The following is a 25,866-nucleotide window of genomic DNA, read 5'->3' on the forward strand; positions in this document are numbered from 1 at the left end:
GGTGCCGAGCAATTGTCATATACAACAGCCAACCCAAGACCTGTTCCAGGTGTGGCAAAGGAGGCCACCTCAGGTCAGAGGGTCTTCGTTGATGAATCACTCAATATCTACCATGGCACCTCCGTTTCTGGCGATGGTTTTACCGATCACCTATGAATCAGTGCTCTCTTTTTCTCCTGTCGGCTGGCATCCTTTGGACCATGTAGCAGAGAGACTTTGAGCTGCTATGGATACCACTGGGGTTGAAACATCATGTTCATAATCTGACTCTACTCTGGTACCATTACCAACACTGCTAACTTCCAATACCCTCCTAGCCAATACGATATGGGTGCTCCCTTCACTTATTGTCCCCATGACGGCCTTCCTTCCAGACCGCTGCGACTCCCTCCCATCTTCTGACATAGAAGAATCAACACTCAAACAACATTCACTTACAAGGCTCAAGAGGAGGCGCCCTGTGGTCTTGGAACGACACTTTTCACCTTCCCCTGAGGCTCCAGAGGCTGTCCGGCTCACTGAGGCCTTGGAGAACCTGCACAATGAAAAGAATTATGACGACGCAACGCCCGCTCTGGCTGTGCCAGTGGCTACTCTGCTGGCTCACCCAGGTGCACCTGAACTAACGGACTGCAGCACTGCAACTTCTCCCTAGACGTCCTCCACTCCTATGAACGACGTGGAACATAAGAACGCCATGACAGTGCCCCCAATGGCATGTAGTGATGATGTCGGCGATGGCCTGAACCACACTCTGAGAATGGAGTTACCGCAGACGGAGACCTAGTTACATCACCGATAATGCTGTCAGGTGGTGCATGGCAAACATCTATTCAGAAGAAATCGCCCCTTTGTTTCCTGGGCGCTGTCACTGTTATTTGTTGGGGGCGATTTTAACTGTGTCCTGCACCCTATGGGTCAAATGCCCCACTACAACACCTGTCAAGATTGTACCTTTTCCTCCTTGATCTGTTGCTCCGTGACACTTGGGAAGTTCAGCACGGCAACGCACCTGGACTAGACGAGTCACTCCGTGAGCCGCCCTGACAGGATTTACGTCTCTCAGAAGTGCACATCTGTAGACCAAGGTGCAGAACTTTGGCCTTTGGCCTTTTCCGACCACTTTGCCTATATCTGCAACATCCTCCTCCTGCAACAAGTTGTCTGGTGCACTCGTGCACCGCGGAAGTTAAACACCTGCCATCTTCATGATCCTGAATATCTTCAATGCGTTATCGGCACATGGGCCACATATGAAAGTTGCTTACCTACGTACTCCATAACCTTGTCTTGGTGGCCGGAATGTGCCATATCTGACATTCAACATACCTTGATTCAGTGTGGCAGGGAAGTAGTTGCGTGGCGCTGGCACACTACCGACTATTTCTACTCCGTTCTCCGCGACCTGGACTCCCAGCCGCCCACTCCTGAAACCCAAAGGGAACGGAGTAGAATTAAGACACAAACTGTAATGCTGACACGCCATAGACTGCAGGGGGCGATGGTTCGGACCCGACGTCAAGATTCAGCGGAACAGGAACACCCTACCATGCATCATATCACCTCCGATGACACTGCCATCTACACCTGTCGCGCCCAGCACGTCACTTGCCACACTGAAATCGTCAACGCCTTTGTAGACCACTACCGCACAACATGCCAAGAGGAGACTACCACCCAACAATTGCGATGAGGAGTTTGTGTAACCACACATAACTCGCATCCTTGCCGATGACGAGGCGGACGAACTGAGAGAGCCGGTTACGTGCGACGAAGGCCACAATGCAATCAACAAAGGTGCTCTGAATAAGTCACCTGACGTCGACGGATTGCCGATAGAATTTTATCGCGCTTTTCTTGCCCTAATGGCATCACAGTGCACGACAGCGTTCCATGAACTGTTGACGATGGGGAACGCCGTACCGCCATCCTTCGTCACCCAAATTATTATACCCATCCACAAACCGACACCGGAAGTGACCACAGCACATTACCGTCCCATAACTCTGCTTAATGCAGCCTAAAAATTTTGCGCGACTCCCGACTGTCTAGTATTTATGCCCAGAACAGAAAACTCCAGGTGGCTCAGTTAATATACAAACAGCCACAGGAGAATGTCATGATTTAATTGCACTGACAGCTGTGTACAGACTCCAGGCCGCGGTGGTTGGCATTGATTTTGACAGCGCATTCGACAAGGTGCGGCATCACTAATGAGACAAACGGGTTTTCCATTCGCCTTTATCGACATCATCCGGCGCCTGTACGGCAGCACCAAATCGCTGATTCAGGTCAATGGCTGTGTAGGGGGACCAGTGGCCATCCAGCGCTCCATAAGGTAGGGTTGCCCACTTTCAACACTATTCCGTGCCATAAACCTGGAGCTACTCATCGAGAGACTGACGACCCACCATTCTGGTATCACTTTGTGGCAGCACTCTTTTCAGTGTCGTGCATATGCGGACGACCTCCTCCTCTTGGTCCGCTCCTGGAATGAAACACAAATGGTTCTTGATTTAATATCAACGAACGGAACTGTAGCAGACAGTAACATGAATGTGGCTAAATCCTCGGTGATCCTCATCGGAAGCGGCCTCTCACACAATGACTTAACACCCCTCCCGCACATACAGAATACAGAAACTACAATACCTTGGTATCATTTTCACCTCCACCATGCGCCGCTCTGCTGCCACAAATTTTTGGCGTACTCTCCAAATTATTTGCAAGACAGTGCAACAAAATCTTCTCTGCTGACTCTATTCTTTACAAAAAACATGTGTTGAGAATGGTCCACATCTCACAAGTGCTCCCGCTGCCATCAACTTCAAATACTTTCTTACGGCCGAAACACTCTTCGCCTTGTCAATGTGTGACTCTGAGCAGCGTCTTTGTATGTGTCCACCATTCACAAGTAGTGGAACCGGCGCACCTCCCTTACTCGCAGCTTGCTGGAAATTCTTATGTCTGTAACCATATCGCTGCCAGTACCAGTCCGCCACATTACGCACCATCTGATGCACAGTTCTGATGTGATCATCAAGTTCAGTTACACTCACACTCGCTTACCGATCATGCCTCTTCCTTGAACCAAAGAACCCTACATCCCCCTGATTCGTCACATATCCACCAACAACATGGAACTCAAACATCCATCGACACGGTAGCCCATGGTTTGACGTCATATCCACCAGCGTTTGCTGCCCTCCAATGTCCGGGCAACATGGTATCACGTTGCATCTGGAAAATTCACCACAAATCAACGTCTTCAGGCCATCGAACTAACAGACACTCCGCTTTGTTCAATTTGCCACCTCGTAGATGACGATGCCCACCACCTGACTTGTGCTGGAAACTGAGTCGACAGTTCATTGCCTGCTATCTTTGCATTCCGCCGGGTTCGATTGACCTATGGACTTTGATCCATCCTGAGGATACTTATTTCCCTGACACCAAAAATCACGCGATTGTGTGGGTCAGGGGGTGGACGATCACTTACTTGTATAATGATGGCTATAAATCACGCCTTGACTTCTGGCAGTACTTACAAACCTCCCACAATGAATTCTAGCACCGACCGCATTACCACGCCTCCTTCGCAAATACCTTCGCGCGATGTTTACGTCGCTCCCACTCAACTGGATGGTGGCAAGCACGGACGACATTCTTCCCTCCCCCCCCCCCCCCTTTTTCTTTTTTTTTTTTCTTTTATACCGAGCGAGGTGGCGCAGTGGTTAGCACACTGGACTCGCATTCGGGAGGACGACGGTTCAATCCCGCCTCCGGCCATCCTGATTTAGGTTTTCCGCGATTTCCCTAAATCGCTTCAGGCAAATGCCGGGATGGTTCCTTTGAAAGGGCACGGCCGATTTCCTTCCCCATCCTTCCCTCACCCGAGCTTGCGCTCCGTCTCTAATGACCTCGTTGTCGACGGGACGTTAAACACTAATCTCCTCCTCCTCCTCTCCCTTTTTTTATGATTCCTGCATGAATTAGCGCTGAGTTATATCAATAGGTGTAATGAAGGTATTATGAACTAACGTAACACTGTTAAAAAAGATAAAAAAGTACATGAGTTTTACGAATATCATGTATATTGGATACTGCATTGTGGCTTGTGTGTACAAATGCATCTATTTTGGTGCTTCTGTTATCAGCAGCATGAATGTTACATCTTTGTGTCGCACTATATCTACAATGTTCCGCGCCTTTATGTTCATTGCTAATAAGATACGATGTACATGTGTACTGATATATTACTGGTTACTTAAACCAGATTTGTTTTAGTTAAGTATTTTCCCACTAGCAATTACTACAGACTATGGAATTTATAATGGATTATTACATTTTTGCAGGCATATCACAGCTGTTACATATTTTATTTATATGTTACATAACACGTGGATGGTGCACTGCTGTGTTGCAGTTACAGTCCCATTTTCTCTATTCCCATTTATCCTCCTCCCCCCCCCCCCCCCCACTCACCCCGCTGTTACCCCTTTGCTCCCTGCTCCATGCCTTTTCTACTCTCCAAACATTTTAACGCCCCCTCCCCCCCCCCCCCCCGCCTCTCCTGCAACACCTACTTCTAATGCTACATTTCCTACCCTTACATCCTACCCTTACAATTCACTATTACTATTACATCCATAATCCAAATGTGCAACACGTTTCATACACATAACCTCTAAGTCAAGGTATTTGAATGAGCTGAAAATTCTGTCATCATACAGTCCTTAGTTAACATTCTTGTACTAGATAAAATCTGTATCTATTGTGATTAAGATGGACTGTACACATACATAAATCTGTTTATAGTGTTTAACACCAAAGTAGCTTTCATTAGGAGTTTTACCTACTAAGGGGCAACTACTCTATTTTATGCAAGTGTAATGCATTTTTACATTTCCATAAGCATTGTATGACTACTATGTATTTTCCTAATTTCACAATACTTCATAAATATTGCACTGTGACTGCAGCCTCACGTTTTCTATACACCTTGGATCCTCCACACTCCTACCACCACCAACATCTCCCATCCCCCCTCCCCACCCCATATTTTCTGGTCTCTCTCCTATTAACTTATCCTCAGTTCTTCATTATGCCAACATTACTATACCAACTTAATCTAATGGATTACCATTCTTTCCCACCAAGACACCCACCTCCCCCACCAGTCCATAATGGTTTGTTTGTCAGTGTGTATCACAGTCTCACCCAATTTTGGAGCCTTCAACTACTCGCCTGTGGGTAGATCCTCTTCAGTTTCTTGCCCCCGAGCCCCCTACCCCCATTCACCACCCAAACTTTATCGCACATCTACACTCTCATTTTGATTTTTCTTGTTTTAATATTTAATCAAATTTACACTCATATCCCTACTGTCATTTTATCCAGCACCCCATCCATATCCCGTACATATACCCACCTCTCCAGCATCCATTAATCCCTTCCCATCATCCACACACCACCCCTCCCCTCTTATGTTTAACTCGTATTGTTAACTTCCGTATTTCTGTTATCAATGGGTCTTCCTATATTCTTTTGTGATTAATTCTGTTTGAATTTTATTTCGTTTTGTTCCTTTTACAGTTGAGTTCCACATCCAACCTAATGTGGGTTCACTTAAAGTTGTTGACGATTTGTTGTTTACATGTTTATTGCAAAGATGTTAGTACACAGTGCCTTGGCAAGGATAATAATATATAGTCTGAAGATATTTAATATTAATAGTCCTATATCGTTGACATTTTTCATTCTAGTATTCAGCTCTTATATTACCCATTCCCTTTGATTTCAGTATCATTACAACTCAAGAACATGTGTTCATCTTTTATATACCAAAGTAATAAAGCTTTTATTATATATGGCGTGCTCCCACTATTATTTACTGACCTTTTTACAAGATGATGGTTATATATTTGGCATTTCGTGGCGAGCGAATATTTTTCTTCATTTATGGCCAATTTGAAGCTTGATGTCATGCAATATATGTTAATGATATGAACTGTAAGTACATATTTTGTAGTTTTACACTAAATTTCATTCACTGTTTAAGACATTTTACATGTTTTGAAATTTTAGTAGCCTTATTGTATGCAACTTTTGCTTTTAGCAATCACTTGAAAATGGCATAAAAGGCCGAAATCAGAGACGTAATTAAATGAACGCAAATACAGTCAAACGGCGGTGTGTTTATTTAAAAATTATTTAATGACTGTTGCTCAGCAACATCAAAAACAGTTTAAAGGAGAATTTGTTGAACATCCTTGCCGTTTGTGGCTCAGATGTAACAACAATTGTGGAATTGGTTCCTTTCCTGTCGCGAGAGATTGTTATTGCTCGAAACAGTATTGTTGCTTTATGACGTTCCAGTATTACGTCTGTACGCTTTGCACTTCAGCTACAGGTTTAGTGACTATGTGATACGTTAAATAATTTAGCTGTTACGTTCTAAACAGGGTTCATACGTACCACATTCAGCGAAATGGACTGTATGTATAGCGAACAAAATTTCGCGTTGTTGGGTAGACATACGACGTTTTTCTGCAAAAGGTCAGGTCTTCCGACGTTTACTGGCAGTTTTTTTGTTATTAAAGGAAAATGACAGATCAGTAAGTATCCGTATGTTACAAGAGAATCGTAAATAGACTGTCCTGTAATCTACAGTTTCATACCTCCCAGGATCCATAGGAAACTAAATAATGACAAATGTTGTGTCATTTCCAAGTTATTGTCGATTTTTATGGAAGTACGCACGCTCCCTATTGCAAAAACTACATTACAGATCAATGTAAACGATAGTATTGGCATTCATCCGATATTGCATTCAGAAATGTCCCTCGCTGGCTCGCCGCTATCGCTATGGTAACAGAAACCATGCAGTGTGTCCCGACTCTTTCGTTTGACTTTGTTGCTACTCTTATTTGCGAGAAATATATGGCTCCTTTATTTCCGTATCGCGATTTTCGAGGGTATGACACAGCTTGGACACAACAGAACGTAATCCTATAACACTAAAGAGGGGGACAAGGTGACATTGTTATTAAATCGTCTTAAATTTGTGCTGGGACAGAATGATTTCGCACGTTTTGGAGACGTAATCTCTTTAGGGTTCGTTTCACTCTATTGAAACAATACGAAACAAACAAAATATGGAAAAAGGAACGTGTAAAAATTTTTAACTTTCTGTATGTAATGTACATCTTGAATGAAATTTTCATTCTGCAGCGGATTGTGCGCTGATATGAAACTTCCTGGCAGATTGGAAGGTAGGAGACGAGGTACTGGCGGAACTGAAATTGTGGGAACAGGTCGTGAGTCGTGCTTGGGTAGCTCGGTTGGTAGAGCACTTGCCCACGAAATTGTCCAGGAGGTGGCGGAAAAGATAATCCGTCAGTTCAGAGACAACAGCACAGCGCTGGAGCCAGAGACCATCGTGCACCAGCTGGGCGCTTGAAGAAGGACCGACGGCTATATGTTGCTCATTGATAATTTTTAAGGAATGATGGTAGCACTGAACTTTTCTCAACGAAATGGTTCAGCTACGGTTTTATGCCCGAGGAAATTAAGTTACTATCGAGGAGCAATGAGAGACACTTAAGAGGAACAAAACTTGTGTGTAGTGGGACGGAAGGACTCCATTTAGTTATTTAGCTGCTGGTTGTTCGCTAACTTGAGCAGATGCGGTTAACTATCGATTTTAATTAATCGGTCTATTGTATCGATTCATTGTGCATGTGGGAATTTTCGGCAGTTTTAGAAGTATGACTGAAAGTGTCTGTATTTTTGTGAAGGATTGCAGCAACGGGATAGCGCTAAGTTACAAAATAATTGCTATTTGAGACATGCATTCATTACGATAGAAACAAGCGAGATCTTAAACTGTGGAATATTAACCCGTATAAAAGAGTTGTCAAAGTCAGAAATTCATGTGTGATAAATGAACGCAAAATAGGTATTCCAAAATATTTACGGGTTAAAGAATTTTCACTTCACAAAATCATAATAAAATAATTAGGGCTACAATTTGTGTTTAAAAGGATGTAAGAGTGAGCTGTCTTTTTAAAAGTACAGAAATTACGAAGGATTGGTTTAATTTTGTTTAAAAGTTGAAAGTTTACGGACGTTGTTTCGTAATATAAAGACAGAGACGTTGTTTATGTTACTGACAGCGGTTGCCGTAGAAACAATCGCTGACTGTGTCTGTCAAAATTCATACATTTGAAACATATTTTGGATTTTTGGTGAAGGTAGTACGCGTAAGTAAGACGGTACCAAAATGTACGAACCTTCACTGTGATTTTACTACAAGCTCGATAGGGAAGCGAGTGCATTTAAGGTTTGTGACTTACATTAAAGAGCGGTCTGATGTGTGTGTCGGTAGTAGTGATTCTTGGCTACTCTGAAAGGTTACTATTATTTCTGTTATAGGAACTTGTTTCGGCTCAACTACATTGACATCGGTATCTAACGGGCGAGTCGAGACTAAGGAGGAGGCGCAGAAGGAAAATCTTAAGTAAACTAAAAACTTTACATTCTTGTGTGTGTTTGGCGTGTTGTTCCTCAGTTGTAGAATAGCAGGCGTAGATTCTTGTGCATTTTTGTATAAAGAAATAGTATCATTTTGACTATCGTGTTGAAACAGTAGATATTTGAAAGCGTATATCACCAGTAAACGGGAAGACAGAGTAACCTTTATAGAAATAATAAATTTGTCATTTAGTGGATATTAAGTAGTTAATTCACAATCATGACAGAGGAAATGAGACAGTTATTAGTCGTGTTAATAAAGGAAGGGAAGGATACTAACAAGGAAATGAAAGGTGGGTTAAGGAAATGAAAGAGAATCAGGATAATTTGAAGCAGGAAATGAAGGAGGGACAGGATAATTCACAGAAATAAATGAAAGAGGGTCAGATAAATTAAGGGAAGCATTGGCAGAGGGTCAAAAGAATTTAAAAAATTATGTTAAAGAGGTTAATGAAAAGTTAAAAACAGAGTTTAGTACGTTAAATCAAAGATGAGGGAAATTTAATAACAGAGTGGGAGCAGTAGAAGAAGTTTTGGACGATCTGGCTGTACGTCCTATGGAATTCGAAGTGGTTCGGGAAGAACACCAACAAACTATTAGTTTAATGGTTAAAGGTGTTAATGATCAGTCGCAAAAATATTCAGTGCAGGTCACCGAAAAATTTAGAAGTATGACTGCAGTGGTGAGAACAAGGTACTATCGGCGAAGGGTGAGATATTTTAGAAATCAATTAAAAAGCAAGAATGGGTAACAAGAAATGTAATGGAAGTAGTCGTTAAAATGCCTGAGGTCAGTTTTCCACGGGAGAATGTTAAGGCGTAAAGTAAATGGCAGTTAAACACTGGAGAGCAATCTACATCCACCCTATGTAATAGAAGTACAGTAAGCTCAAGGAGTGATGATCAAAATGGGCAATCAATAAGATGGACACTAAATGAGTCAAATTATGTAAGAAGGAAAACATTTTGTGTCATTTGGCAGAAGAATGGACTTTACTGCTAAAAATGTAAGTAATCGTTTACGGAAATTTTAGCCAAGGGGATCAGTGCCCTCTGTAATTTTCGTAAAATCGTTTCAAGGAGCTTTACCTTCTTTTTGCCATGATACTTGATATGTCAGATTTTTAATAAGTCATTTAGAGGAAGACGTTTATCAATGGGCAGTGTTGAATTCGGTGAAATTTAGTGCGGCCGAAGATTTCGTAAGTAAGTTTAAGGAAACATAATGGTCTTCAAACGATCAAACAAGGTTGAGGATGGAATTATTTAGTCAGAGAAAGCATACCGAAAGTTGGGATGCACTTATGAATTTTGTGGGGTACCGTCTTAACCAAGCATTGTATATGGATGAACCTATTAATGAGGTACATTTAGTTGAAATACTGATCAAAAGCTTACCATACAGCGTTCGAGACCATTTAGCAGGAGGAAGGTGGGTACAAGCCCAACCTCTGTTAGATTTGTTAAACTAGTTGGATCATTTAAATAAATCGAGGGATAAAACTGAGACAAGGGTTTAAAACATGGTTGAAGTTTATAATGTTTACGCTCCTAAGAAAGACAATGGAATTTTTAGGAAAGAAGAATATGATAGTGGGAATAACTATAATAATAACAATAATTACCGATTAAGCTGTCGAGGTAGAGCAGACAGGTGTAAACGGAACGGACTGGGCTCTTAAAATAACAATTCTCATAATCTTTCCACTCTCATAATCAAAGGAACTTAAACGAAAAGAATCCATAGGAAAACGCTAATAGGAACAATTATCTTCAGAATGATGATCGGAATTAGGACGCTGTAACGAAACCAATAGCGAACATGTTAGTAACAATGCGTAACCTCACAGACGAATTATTAATAAAGACGTGACAAAGTCGTCAACCCTTTCCGATGACCGGACCGTCAAGGGGGAATAAAGGTATCAGTAATGAAAAGGGACCAACAATTACTAAGTGAAGAATTGATGTTGGAAAAGGAAGGAAGTAAGGTACAAAAGGAGTCAACTCTTGTACTACAAGGTGTAGTTAACGATCAGTTAGTAGATTTTATTAAACATACTGATAGCCAAGTTACTTTACTATCAAAGGAAATCTCGAAAAGAAACAAACATAGCTGGAATTGTCCATCCTTCTTCGCAACCTCGCAACCAATGTGCAGGTCGTAGGATTAACAGGGACGAAAGTTAAAATGGTAGAAGAAGAGGTTTTTCTATCATTTCATATATCAGACATAAATTTGCAACATCTATGTTGGTAGTAGCAGATATAAGCTTGTGGATGGACTGATTAAAGACGCATGACTTAACTTTGGATTTACTTACAGAAAGAGCGTGCATAAAAGAGAACACAAGTGAATAACGCTTAAGAAAAGTGATGAACAAGGCTGGAATGAAGAAAATTTGAATAGCTGGATGTCCATGTAAACCAGGGTACAGTTCATGTAACGAGAGGTGGCGAAGAAGGAAAGAAAAATAACGTTGAATGTAAACGGGAAGAGCAAAAGAGACACAAAGTGCGCGGCTTCTGCCGGTTTGACCGAAGATCAAAGAAGTGAATTAAAAACGGTGTTCATGACGAATGAATTGGCTTTCAGAGCGAGGCCTGGAGAAATTGCTGTTTGAATGTTGACTAAAAATTAAAAGTAATGAAATATTTTTTAAATGTCCTTATCCTCTAGCCTTGTGTGTTCATGGACAGAGCCTGAATAAATCGAATGTTTAACTGAGGAATAACAGACAAATCGGATAGTCCACATAATAATCCTATATTGGTCGTAAAGAAACCTAATTGAAATATTCTGTTAGTGTTGGTTGGTGTTGGAAGCACGGACGGTGAATAACATGATAGGAATCGAACGCGATCGACCGATACCGATGGAAGAGGTGTTTGTCCGTTTGCATGGGGCAAAGTATTTAAGTTCATCGGTTTGACGTCTGGTTATTGACAGGTCAAGTTAGCAAGGGAATCTAGCAAATATACAAGATTTCTATTTGATGGGAGGTCCTATCAATTTAAAGAATGCCGTTCGGATTGAATGTGCCGGTGGAAGAGTGTATATGAGCCGTGGATTTGGCAATGGGAGAGGAATCATTACAAAAGGTATTTGTCTATGTTGGCAATATTTTAATGGTGTCAAGATCGTAGGAGGAACATGTCCAGTTGATAGGAGAAGTGTTACAAAGATTATTGCCGCGTGGAGAAACAGTCAAGTTTGCAAAATCACACTGTAGATGCAGTGGGATAAAGTTCTTAAGGCATATCGTTAGAACAGTGGGTATATGTCCTGAAGAGAAAAATACTAGCAGATGTGTCTGCTAGTAACAGGGCTAGTTACGTGAAGTTATAGGCAGCAATTCCGCACAGTGCTACTAGCCTGTATCGTAGCCAGAGGGCTAGGTTAGAATCGAATGCAACAGTCTGGTTGTGAGTTGGCGAAATCAACAAAAACTTGGTTGTGGTGACAGACTGATCTGTAGCGTAGCCATATGTCTAGGTTAGGTTGAAATGTATCATTGTGGTTGTGAATTGGCGAAGCCAACGAAAGTGAAAGCAGAAAATCTGGTCGTGGTGACAGACTGATCTCGACTATAGAAAGAGTTCTAGGTTACGTTCGAACGTCACTAATTGTTTGTTAGTGGGCGAAACCTACCAATATGAAAAAAAAAACAGATTGTGGTGACAGATTTATGGTTAGCTTGTGGCACTGCAGTGAAATGTATAACCTTGTGTCATGAATAATCGGCTATTTTCTACTGAGTATAGCGTGGATAGGCAGAGAAGTAAGAACATGACTTCAGTTTATGTATGCAACTATTCATTATAATCTAAACTATAAATTTTCTGTTTCACGCAGATGTCTATTTTTGAACAGAATTGTTGTGATTACGTCGTAACACATCTCTACCGGTTGTTCTGGACGAGTCAAGTGTGGCACTACGTTCGAACAGTGTCGATGCCGTATCGAGCACTGTGACGTATTACGAAATTTTGTACCATTCGAACGCGACGTTCATTTGTCTAGTCGTAGTTCTGGTTTCAAGATGGAGTGTCGCAGCTTCCTTCTCGATGAAGCTGCTTTTTATAAATTGATTAAAGCCGAACTGTGGCCATAGTGGGTGGAGCACAGTGTGGAGCAATGGTTTGCCCCAAATGCCATGTACCTTGCAAAAATTTCTTGTCGGACGAGGATTCGTTTCGTTGCCGGCGCGACGGAAGGAGTGGAAGGGTAGTCCCATGGTCAATGTGCAGTGCACATTCAAGCGAAGTGTCCGGAATGGTACTTGGTTCGATGATTTGCGAATGACGGTCCGAAAAATCCCCGACTTCTGCGCCATGAGGGTCTCTGTCTCACTGATGGGCTTCCTTCTGTCGTAAAGCGTGTATCGAACGGGCGATAAACAGTTCGCAACAATTAAGGGGCAAGGAATCCTCGTTGAAACGAATCATGCGAAATTTGGGAAAAGGAAACACAACAAAGGCCATGAAAACATAGGAAATTTGGTGTTCGGTGGAATTCAGCGAGAGTCGAAAAAATGTTTCCTTGAGCCCGCTGAATTTTGGAGCAAGGAAGTGTTGTTCAGAATAACAAAAGAAAACATCTTCTCTGGGTCGATGATCGTTAGCGACTGCTTCAGTTCATACAACACTATAAGTACTGAAGCTTTTCAGCACCCTAAAGTGAACCATAGTCTGAACTTTGTAGGTCCGAAAGATCGTTCCGTTCACACACTGGAGAGAAGCCCTGTCACAATATGGCAGAAAGACCAAACATTTCTCGGGTTACCTAGCTGAGCATATGTTCCATCGTGCACGTCGCCAGAAAGAAATATTACACAATTTTTTGTTGAAGCGATTAAACTTTACCCTCTCGGCGGAACTCTGATGCAATAGTTTTTGCGAAGAATGTTGCAAACACGACTAGCGACTCCAATTCCGTGCTTCTCGGGGGAACGGGCGCCTTCAATTTCCTGAACATTAAAGGTATGTTACAGCATCGCTTTACTTGGTACTTTGCTTGCAGTTGTACAGTCGTGGACAAAACGAGCGAGACCCCTCGCCTTTTCGTTATGCTGATCCGCACGGCTTTAAAGTCTGCTACACAGCATAACAGGCAAGGCGACGAAGTGCTACCAACATACTATGCGCAGGCGTGAAATTGACAAACTATCTGAACTTTTTTAGACTGTATTCCATAATTTCTAAGACTATATTAATGCTGATTAGTGTGTTAAATACAACACGTAAACATAAGACAGAACTGAAAGAAGAAACGCTAATTTGTATGAAACGGACGAATAAAAATGAATTTCAGCTTATCCAGATAACAGACAAAGAACCCCAGACCGTTACGAATTAGCAAAATATTATCCGCATTCGGCCGCGAAACGGTCTGTGTCAACGTTCAGACCAGTCATACTGGATTACCATTGCTGACCTACCATGAAAGTGTGCAAATTTAGCAATGCGTGAAGATTCATAACGAAATTCACTTAAACATCATTCAGTGCCACACTTAAGTCAATTCCATTATTGACAGAAGCGGAAAAAGGAGGCAGTATCATGTATGAAATTCTACAAGAGTGTCATATTGACATGCACAGAGCGCCAGTACAGAATAAAGGTAGCGATAAATCGTATTGGGTGCGCGAGAATTTCTTAAAATTGCTTTACTGATATTCTACCTGCCTCCATAGAGATTAGAACCGAAAACAAACCAGACCTTCCTTTCACTATGCTAGCAGACAACCTAGGCAAACAGCCCTCTATTATTACCCCAGACATGAACAAGCCGGCAATTTCGCAATAAAAATCTGCAGTTTCTGTTGCATAGAGCTTTCTGGACTCAAAAACATGAATTTTCTTCCTTTATGTCACCACTTATGCGACAATCATTCGGGATGATTATCGAAATAACAAATTACTGTTATTAGAGAGTAAATTTTGTAGGATAATTCTGCACCACCCCAGGAAATAAACGGCTACATAGCTGCCAAACGTATTCTGCATTGTTTCGAATTCTCCACTAGACTCGCCACAGCCAGAAAACGTTCATTAGCAGAAGTGTTTCTTAAGCTAGCTAGCAATGAGAATGTTCGTACTTCTAAAACGCGGTGGCATTAATACTGGGATGTGAATTACCACGTGTATAGGCAAATACATTCTATTTGCATTCCTGTAAACGTGATTTGGATCGAAAACGTAGCTACGACTAATATGCTTATGTATCGACAGCAACTAGAACATTTCGAATAAAGAGTAGCGGGTGTTATTTATGCGGCCCTCATCTTCAGTGTTTTCGTTGTTAGGATTTCGTCACCTAAACCGGTAAAAACGGAACCCTACTAGTCTCACTTTCTTGACCGTCTATCGGTCTACCCAACCCTTAAAACCCGTTTACCTCCAGAACGGGTGGACATAATAAGCGGAAATGTATCGCACTTCTTGCTGTAACCGGTCCCTTGCTGGTGGAAAAAAGTGAGCTTCTATGTCAACGCAATCAAAAGATACGACGGTTTATGTAAAGAAAATTTGCGCGAAAGGTCAAAAAATGGCTTCAAGAACTATGCGACCTAACTGCTTAGGTCATCAGCCCCTAGACCTAGAACTACTTAAACCTAGCTAGCCTAAGGGCATCACAGACATCTATGCCCGAGGTAGAATTCCAACCTGCGACTGAAGCAGCCGTGCGGTTCGTCACTGAAGCGCCTGGAACCGCTCGGCCACCGCAACGCGGCGAAACCCTACTCACCTCATGTATAATGATAATATATACTGTCTAGTGAGGATAAACTGTATTCTCCAGCAACTCAGATCGTTTGATCACGGAACTTTTACGAAGCTACATTCAAACTTTGTCGAAGTCGTCTGCAATATCCATTACAAACACCCTAGGAACTTCGTATGCGATATCCACTTCTGAATACGCTGGCAGATAATGCAGTACTATAACAAGTAGGTGGGAACTTATTGTTATTGGTCCATGCATGACACTTTATTTCAATATCACTTTAACGCGCCTAGGTGTTCGTATATGGCTGAAATTAATGAACAAAAAGTAAATAAACAGTAAACAACTTCGATGTTCAGATCAAGTGAAAGTCACATGTCGTAATTACAACATAATTTCGTTGTTACATCTACATGACTACATCAACAGGATTTCTTTGCAATCCGGACTTACGTGCCTGGCAGAAGGTTCGGATTATTTCTCTACCGTCCCACTCATTAACAGTGTGCGGGAAAAGGGACTACTTAAATCTTTTCTTGCGAGCCTTGAATTACATTATTACTATGGTTTCTTCTTGTGTAAGTACCCTAGGAAATAATGTTTTGGCATTCAGAACATATGGTGGTGATTGAAATTTCGTGAAAAGATCTCGTGGCAACGAAAAACGCATATGTTTTCATGAATGTTACCCCAACTCGATTATCAAATCTGGGATCCTCTCTCCCCTATTTCGTGACATTACAAAGCGTGCTACCGTTCCTTGGACGTTTTTGCGTGCACAGTCAATCACGTCTGTCAAGGATATTATAGCAGTGGACGGACAAACGTAGTGTAGGCAGTGTTTTCAGTTGGCCTGTTGCGTATTCTTAGTGTGCGGCCAATAAAACGCAGTCATTCGTTTGCCTTCCCCACAAAAGTATGTTTTCGAGCTTTCCAGTTTAAGTTTTACTGGGTACTGAGATGAACTGACAGTGCTTCGACTTGTGTTTTGTCATGTAACCGAAAGTTAATTATTGTTATTGGACGCAGCTTTCGTGTTTAATGTATTCCTCAGTCAACAACAGTAGACTCCTCGTACACCACACATAACTGTTTCAAAGTATTAAATTGTTACTGATCTTACCATGTTGCAGTGGTCATCTTAACTTGCCGTTTTGAAAAAAAGGAAAATATTTTAGCGAAATGTAGCAACTAAGAAGCGGAGTATCCAAACAAACAAACGTTTCCGGTTTAAGTAGTTGCAGTAGGTCTACTACACAGTAACGTAAATTAGGAGCAAAGTCCATAAGTAGATCCTCATCAGGAAAACCAGCCCTCATAATGCAAAGTGCAACTACAACAAAGCAAGTTTCCAAACATGTCAATGAGTAGTCGAGGAAAGTGGACGCATTCTGTCTACTGAATTCCAACGCACGCAATTTACGAGGGGGCACGCCAAGTGTCAGACCCCGATCTTGCTTTTAACTACGCTCATTGAAAGAGGGGACAAAATAAGCTTAAACTCTACCGCTTCTGAGAAAACGACGGTCAAAGTGTTCAATGCGTTGTTGCTATAGTGTAGATACCGCTTAGCGGTTAAGGATTCAACTGAAGCGGTGGCTCTGCGGCTACCATAGCGACTTCTGAACTTTGCGCTGCGAGTTCGAAACCCGGTTTTTCCTTTTTTCCCCCCTCACTCTCTGAATTATCTACGAATGTTTATTCCAATTTATGATGAAACACTGTTGTCGTTATTCGTCAGTTAATTTACTGTGTAAAGAAATAAGTTAAAAAGGGAACACACAGTGCGTAGTGGGGCGATCACTCTGTTGTAGAAATAATTCAGAAGCCAAGATCGCTTAAATACTGTCTACTGGATAACCGGTTTCAACACACTAAAGGTGCCATTATCGGATCTAAATGTAGATTAACATTGATAAACCATTTGGATATAACGATACATGAGGCAGACGAGATGATTTTATATCAGCTTGTCTCATTCGTTTATTATTTTTTTAATTCATTAATTACACATAAAGTTAATTGTCGAGTAATGACAACATTATTTCAACATAAATTAGAAAAAAAAACATTCGAAGATAATTCTGATAGAGAGGCAGGAAAATAAAATAATTAAAAAACCCAATATGGTCTCGAACACGGGAATCAATGCTAAGAAGGAACGACGGTAGCCACTGAGCCACCGCTTCAATTGCGTTCTTGGCTGCAGAATGTATCTACACTAGAGCAACAGCGCGTTGATAAATTTGGCCGTCGTTTTCTCGGAAACGGTCGAGTGTCTGCAGATAAGCCGAAACACAAGTTCGCTTATTTTGTCCTCTCCTTCACTGACAAGGGGAGGCCGCCAATTGTGAAATTCAGATTCGATTCATACTGCGCATAATAAAAGCTCATGGCCAGAGGTGTAATGTGGCAAAGCACCAAGATGCACTTCTCAGCCGTTGTCGAGAAAATCGACAGTTAGAAGAAACCGCTGCGGTGAAATACTCTCTACGATTCATAATTTTCTACAGCGTCGTGGCGCAGCGGTAAGCGCTCAAGTTCGTAATCCGAAGGTCGGCGGATCGAATCTCGCTCCATGCAACTTATTTTTTTTTAGTATTTGTTTTTTGTAATTCAAATGTGTGTATAAACTCACACACACACACACACACACACACACACACACACACACATATATATATATATATATATATATATATATATATATATATATATATATATATATATATATATATATATATATATATAATTCCCGGCAACAGGTTGCAACAATTATGCATATAATAAGTTGTTGAAAGTCGTTTGTCGTGGAAAAACTGGCGACTTCGAACATCATTATGTTTTCCGCAAACAAATTTGTATTTCACAAATGTTAATAATTGTCTTCATAATGTTAACCACGTATAGTTAGCGGAAGACGTAGAAACGATATTCCGAAACGAATACGTATAGCGTAAGTCAAACGTTCGAATTAGAATAGAAACCCCACGAACACAAATTTGCTGTGGCAGGTATGAAATATAAACTCCGTTAATCGCTCGTTACACTTGAAGGACAGATGTTGAATGGGCCGAAACGAGCCGCCGCATAACAGCGTAGTTGCCTGCTAACTTCGAAAGACGGTAGATGCGGTCCCTAGCACAACTTATAACACCGTCGAAAATCAGTGCGGACGTGAGAGCTTTGGTACACCCTGTTAAACAAACGGTAAAATGGAGGCGGTACAATTGGAGAGCGATCCGCCTTCACCAACATGCATAAGCAATTCATTAATAGTTTATATATATATATATATATATATATATATATATATATATATATATATATATATATATATTTGAATTACAAAAAAATAATAATAATAAAAAAATGTTGCATGGCGTGAGATTCGATCCGGCGACCTACGGATTACGAACTCGAGCGCTTACCGCTGCGCCACGACGCTGTAGAAAATTATTAATCGTAGAGAGTATTTCACCGCAACGGTTTCTTCTAACTGTCGATTTTCTCGACAACAGCTGAGAAGTGCATCTTGGTGCTTTGCCACATTACACCTCTGGCCATGAGCTTTTATTATGCGCAGTATGAATCGAATCTGAATTTCACATTTGGCGGCCTCCCCTTGTGAGCAAAGTTTCGGGACAATCAGCCTATGACACTTGGCGAGTTCCCCTCGCTCGTCGAGTCGCTTCTTACGCCCGGCGAGAATTATGTATGCCTCCGAGTAAACTGCGCCACCTGGAAACACGGCGAGCGGGGATAAACACGTTTTCCTTCTTATAAGGCAACCCTCTACAGATACAATTCATGAAGTGTTCTTCAGGTTGCCTCAGATATTTCAGAAATGTTTCTTGCGTCAGGCCTGCCGCATATGCAAAACGTAAACATTTCATTTCATGTAATATTTATCAGGATAAGACATGACAAGAGTGGACCAGTCCCTTCTGAGAAAAATTAGAGATTTTAAGTTGCTCCACTATGTAATGACACGGGTATGGGCTTGCGATCTGTCTTTTATGCCATCGATTTCCGTGTTACACATACTTGGCCACTGCGTTGTGGCTGCCATCGTGGAGGAGGCAGTCTGTTTCCTGCCAGCGCTGTTTCCGCAGCCAATATTAACCGCGACGAATCATTCAGTCAACGCTAAATGGCCCATCTGGCTGAGGCAGACAAGGGCGCTATAATAGAACTCCATGCAGAGGGATCTTCAAATGCCGACATAGCAAGAACTATGGGTCTTCACAAGTCGACGGTAGCCAGGTGGATCAGACGAAAGGAAGAGAGTGGTAACTTGAATGGGAGGCCTCATGGCCGTCGCCGCAAAACAACAGCAGCTCAGGATCAGCAGATACGCCGTTTCAGTGAGAACCACCCATTTGTCAACGCACGACAAATTCAGCAAACTTTGGGTCTCAATGTTAGCAGTAAGACCGTCACTCCTCGTGTAAGGGAAGGTGGACTGAGAGCAAGAAGCGCTGCTGTGAAAGAGACATTGACTGTTTCCCAAAGAGAAGCTTGCCTTGCTTTTGCTACTGAAAATGGCGACAAACCTCTCCAGTTTTGGAGGCGAGTGATTTTCACGCACCAAAAAGTTTTCTCTACGGCATCATCCGGAAAAGTACTAGTTTACCGGCCTAAATGTGCTAGGTATAATCGAAAATATATTTACAGTTGCCGAAGGAGTGGCAGGTTGTCGGTGCCGGCCGGTGTGGCCGTGCGGTTCGAGGCGCTTCAGTCTGGAACCGCGTGACCGCTACGGTCGCAGGTTCGAATCCTGCCTCGCGCATGGATGTGTGTGATGTCCTTAGGTTAGTTAGGTTTAAGTAGTTCTACGTTCTAGGGGACTGATGACCACAGATGTTAAGTCCCACAGTGCTCAGAGCCATTTGTAGTCGGTAACGGTATGGGCGTGGATATCGGCCGAAGGGTGTGGGCTCCTGTGGGAAGTGGAAGGAAGATTCGATGCGCGCAATTACATATCAATTCTGGAGAACGTGATGTTGCCTGCTGTGGCAGCAAGATTTGGCGATGATCAGATCATGTTCCAACAAGATCGCTCGTCTATTCATATGGCACGTGTGGTTAAGAGGCGGGTCGACGACCATAGTAATATTACTGTAACGGAATGGCCACCTAAAGGAGCTGACACGAATCCCATTGAGAATATCTGGGCAGAAATGGTCAGAGTAATACGAGAAAAGGGCAGTCACCGTCGACTCGCCGACAGCTTTCTGATGTGATTCATGACGCTTGGAATGAGTTACTTGAATCTCCTAGTTATGTGGCTCGAGTTGTGGGCTCAATGCCCAACAGACTTCGAGCTGTTGTGGAAGCCAAAGGAGGCTTCACCAATCAGCTGTTTCAAGCTTTGTTTCTTTCTTCTTCGTCTTTTTTTTTTTTTTTACTTACAGACGTATATTTTATATAATTTCAAGGAAACGCAGTAAATGGAATGTGGACTGATTTTTGAGGCTTCATTTTGTGACGGCTAAACAGTGCTGCATCATGGGACCCGCTATTTGTCCACATGTGGCTGAACATCAGAGGTGTAAAAAATTTTGAGGTGCCGAAGTTCTCTGGAAGAATAACGTCTTTTAGACAAGGAGATGATTTTTAGTTCATTTCATTTTAACCATTCACACTATGATTTGACATTCTAATCTTTGATTTCATTTTATTATTATGTATCTTTTCTCCAGTGAAAGTCAACGGTAGTAAGTTTCAAGATATGAAGAATAACTGGAAGTTTCTAATTTGTGGAAAGCGTATTTAACAGTTAATATTTTCGACAAATCTGTAGTTATAGGACATATTAAGAAGCGAGTCAAAAATGGCATTGTGGAATGATCAGGTTGGTCTCTAAAGGGTAACGACGATAAAATAGCAAATATGAAACTATGGGTAACAACTATTGTTGATGGTGAGGAGCCATAATCGATATGTCACTTTTCCGTAATTGTATTTCTGAAGTTTATCGTCAATCCTAGGACTGACACCGATACTCTGTTTTACGTAAAGAATACAACCTTCAAAATTTATTTAGCAGCGCAGAATATTAAATCACAGTTTATAGATCAGGAACCTAATCCAACTGCCTTTAATTTTATTTTCACGGATGACATTGAGACAGTAAATAACAAGAGAAATAAGAAAACTCTCAGAATCAATATAGAGAATTCAAGTATCATGTGAATTCAAAAGTTTGCTATAATAGCGATTAATTGCTTTTTACAGACCCCTTCATGCCTACGTTTTCCGTCAGACAGACAATGTTTGAAACTAGGACTAACGAGGTAAACAATTTTTCCACAAATTGTCAAATTGGAAGTCGGAGAGCCAGTTACATAAATTACGATGACAACAAACGTTTTTCAAGTAAACTGATCACAGGAGGAATCCAACGCATTTATTGTGAGTTACATGCACAGTATGTAAACTGGCAACGCCACCAACACACAATACCACTAACAAGGGAACATCCCCATCGCACCGCCCTCAGATTTAGTTATAAGTTGATACAGGGGATAGGCCTTGAAAAACTGAACACAGATCAATCGAGAAAACAGGAAGAAGTTGTGTGGAAGTATGAAAAAAATAAGCAAAATATACAAACTGAGTAGTCCATGCGCAAGATAGGCAACATCAAGGATAGGGTGAGCTCAGGAGCGCCGTGATCCCGTGGTTAGCGCACGCAGCTGCGGAACGAGAGGTCCTTCCGTCAAATTTTCCCAGGAGTGAAAAGTTTAATTTTTATTTTCAGACAATTATTATCTGTCCGTCCGTCCGTCCGATGCGAGGTAACCGCGCCGTAGTATGATGACGCTACACCTAAAAAACATCGAAAGACATGACGTCAGTCGACTATAGCGCACGGAAGAGAGAGTATTCCTGCTAATGAGGCTCCCTGGCTGGCAGTTAACTGTTCGCTACTTTGGACGAGAGTGCATTAAATACGTGCGATGCATTGCGTGGGCAATATGAATCCAGCAAATATAGCTCGTGACTCCAATAACAATGTCAATGAATATTTTCCGAACTGTAAGGCATCGGAAAGTTCCTTAAGGGATCGAACGATTGTCGAACATTTGTATGATTATTTCCTACATTTGTTGAATAACAGTACGTGTGGTGATGATTGTCTGAAAATAAAAAAAAAATCAAACAACTAACCCGAGGGAAGCCTTAAACCAACGACCTCTCGTTCTGCAGCTCCTCACGCTAACCACGCGACCACTGCGCTCCCGTGCTCAAGCTATCCTTGATGTTGCTTATCATGCACACGGACTACTCAGTTTGTTTGGTTTGAATATTTTTTTCATAGGTCCACACAACTTCTTCCTGTTTTTCGAATGATCTGTGTTCAGTTTTCAAGGCCTATCCACTGTGTCAACTTATAACTAAATCTGAGGAGGGTGCGATGGGGAGGTTCCCTTGTTAGCTATGAAACAACTGTAGCAAAACGGAGCATCCTCGTTATCCATGTGATGGATAAGACGACTAATTCGCAACATAAATGTCAATGTAAGCATCAGTTTCTGTTGGAACGTGCTTCCCGGACCAAATAACATACATTTCCTACGTCTTCAATGCGAATCATGTAGCAAATGTAATTTAAAGGACATAAAAATATCGAGTGAATTTACTAAAATAATTATGAACCACTTGAATTTGCATTCAACAGGCAATGTTCAGAAGTCTGGTGTAGGAGTACTGCATGCTCTAATTCGAAACAACAAAAATCAACAGAGTAACTATTATTGAACGTCATCAGGTCACTCATCGAGCATTCCTATGCAGTACTGTTACTGGTGACGTGTTATGATGCCTTTATCGTTAACTTCCTAAGAAGAAATGAAAGGCTGAGCCCCACCAAAAGACGTAAACTCGAGGAAAGAGTTGCGTGAACATATTATTTTACATCTGATAAATCCAAAAGTGTGTTTTGGGCTACGAATTCTGCCCCCAGGGTGTGTGCAACACAGCTGGAATTTGTTGCCAACAACTGAGACACCTTTCGGTCACAGTGTAAGAAAATCGAGCAACAAAACTACATCACCTGTGCTACTGCATGATAACGCACCATGTTGATTTGAGAAACAAAACTATCCAGGAGATTGATAGGAAAGTCGTCTCTCAGGCACATTTGTATTGATAGGGAAGTCCTCTCTCAAGCACTTGTCCCTCTCGTCATATATTTGTAAAATTTTATCTTTCCCACTCTAGATCGATCAACCGTCAAGGCAATTCATTTCTAGACGAAAATACTTTTAAAACTACTCTTGTTTATTGACATCGTTAGAACAAGTAGGTTTCTACAGGCGTAGAATTTGTAAACAACTTTAGCATTGTCATATCGTTTTAGATATCGTGAAAGAAAATTCTGCTGCTAATTAATTTCTCTTTGATAATTACTGTTGCGTTTAGTAAACTAATGGAAAATGCAATTAAAATATTCACTGTACTAATACAAACTAAAGTCAGCTTAATACAGAAACATCACGACGGCAGTCTATCTTAATAAAGCATTAAGTTTCTGTGAGACAATTGGGCTTATTTTAACACGAATTAGTAGGATATTACAGACTTTACACTTAGAAAAGATCTGTATTTATTTCATTTCCTGTACCATTCGTAAGTGTTATGAAAATGGGGCTTTTCATAGATAAAATTATGTATTCACAACAACAACAAAATGTCGGCAGAAAACAAAAGTGGCATTATGAATCTGGCAGTACCGTAAGGTTTTCACTCTGACACTAAGAGTTACTGAAAGTAGCAAGAAGAATTTTGCTCGAGCGTTGTCTTACGATTCCCTTATTAAGTTTTTATCTGCCTGCTTGTAGCTGTGCTACAAAAGAATTAAAAATCTGGCTTTCAGCAAGTCTCGAAAGGCGAACAAAAGCAGCTTGCACCTGGTTACTAAGCATGTTACCTGGGGACTGGTTTTTTCTTAAAGCGGGAAGACATCCTTTTGTGGTTCAATTGGCAAATGTCAGTCAGACGTGTGACGTTAGTCTAAGCGTTTCGGTGTGTTGAATTTGTACCAATGATTTTTCTACACGTTTTTTCTGTCCCAAATAGAGTTGAAGTCTCCCATTAGTATTTTCACGCCATCTTGGTGAATTTTGCTCATGGTATTTTCGAGTGTGTTCCAGAATTTTTCAACATTGTCGGTGTTTTTCTTATTTTCGATGTTGGTGGGTTCAAATGGTTCAAATGGCTCTGAGCACTATGGGACTTAACTGCTGTGGTCATCAGTCCCCTAGAACTTAGAACTAGTTAAACCTAACTAACCTAAGGACATCGCACACATCCATGCCCGAGGCAGGATGCGAACCTGCGACCGTAGCGGTCGCGCGGTTCCAGACTGTAGCGCCTAGAACCTCTCGAACACTCCGGCCGTCGATGTTGGTGGGGACACGTGCATTGATGAGTGTATATGTTTTACTGGGGCTCTGAATGACCATAGTCATAAGTCGCTTGTTGACGGGCCAGCCGCGGTGGCCGAGCGGTTCTTGGCTCTTCAGTCCGGAACCGCGCGACTGCTACGGTCGCAGGTTCGAATCCAGCCTTGGGCATGAATTTGTGTGATGTCCTTAGATTAGCTAGGTATAAGTAGTTCTAAGTTCTAGGAGACTGATGACCTCCACTGTTAAGTTCCATAGTGCTCAGAGCCATTGGAACCTTTTGATTGTCGATCGGTGTGATTTCTTTGACAGAGTTGATAGATCGGTGTTCGAGAAATGCAATGCCGAAGATTGGTACGCCTTTCGTTACCTTTTGTTGTATTCTGCTCTTGAAGATGCAATGGTTTCCCTAATGCACGGTTTCATTGTCAGTTAGTCGTGGTTCTTGAAGTGCAAGGATGAGAATTTTTTGTCGGTCCATTTCTTTTGTGAGATTATTTAGTTTTCGTGTTTGGATCAAGGTATCGATGTTTACTTTTAAATGCATGTTTTTTGCTTGTAGGGAAATTTACCAGAGATCTTCGATATTCTCTGTCGTGCTAACCTGGACTCCCCAGAATCCGAAAATCCAACTGCCGCCTGTCGACAGCCGGGTTGTGTACCACCTGGGATAAAGTTGACTTTGCTTGCATAGTTTACGTTTGCTTGTGTTTCATTGGTTGTGCTTGGGTGATACCAGGACCGGACAGGACCAGAGGGTGTTGAAGCCTTTGAAAGCAAATATTTTCAGCCAAGCTCATTGAGCTAACACGGTGACCAGAGTAACGGTGATTTTCACTCAGACGTGTCTGGATTTTGCGTTCAACGGATTGAGTAGCCGTTCAGGATTGTGTTAGTATTTGCTTCACCCCTAGTATTTGATTTCCTCGGTACCACCCATATGGGGGAGGGTTTCCACTATCCGCCACACGCGATTATTATTATTATTATTATTATTATTATTATTATTGTCATTATGTCTCAGCAAATCCCATATGGTGTATCTTCCCACCACTGAAATAGATGTGTATTGTTCGATTCAGTATTTCCATCACATAAATGTGGTTTATAATTACGTTACATTGATACTAGTAGACATATTTCTCACTTTTTCTTAGACAGTTGCTACCTGTTACTCCATCATAGGAA

This window comes from Schistocerca nitens, chromosome 6 (genome assembly GCF_023898315.1).
Source record: "Schistocerca nitens isolate TAMUIC-IGC-003100 chromosome 6, iqSchNite1.1, whole genome shotgun sequence".
Lineage (NCBI taxonomy): Eukaryota > Metazoa > Arthropoda > Insecta > Orthoptera > Acrididae > Schistocerca > Schistocerca nitens.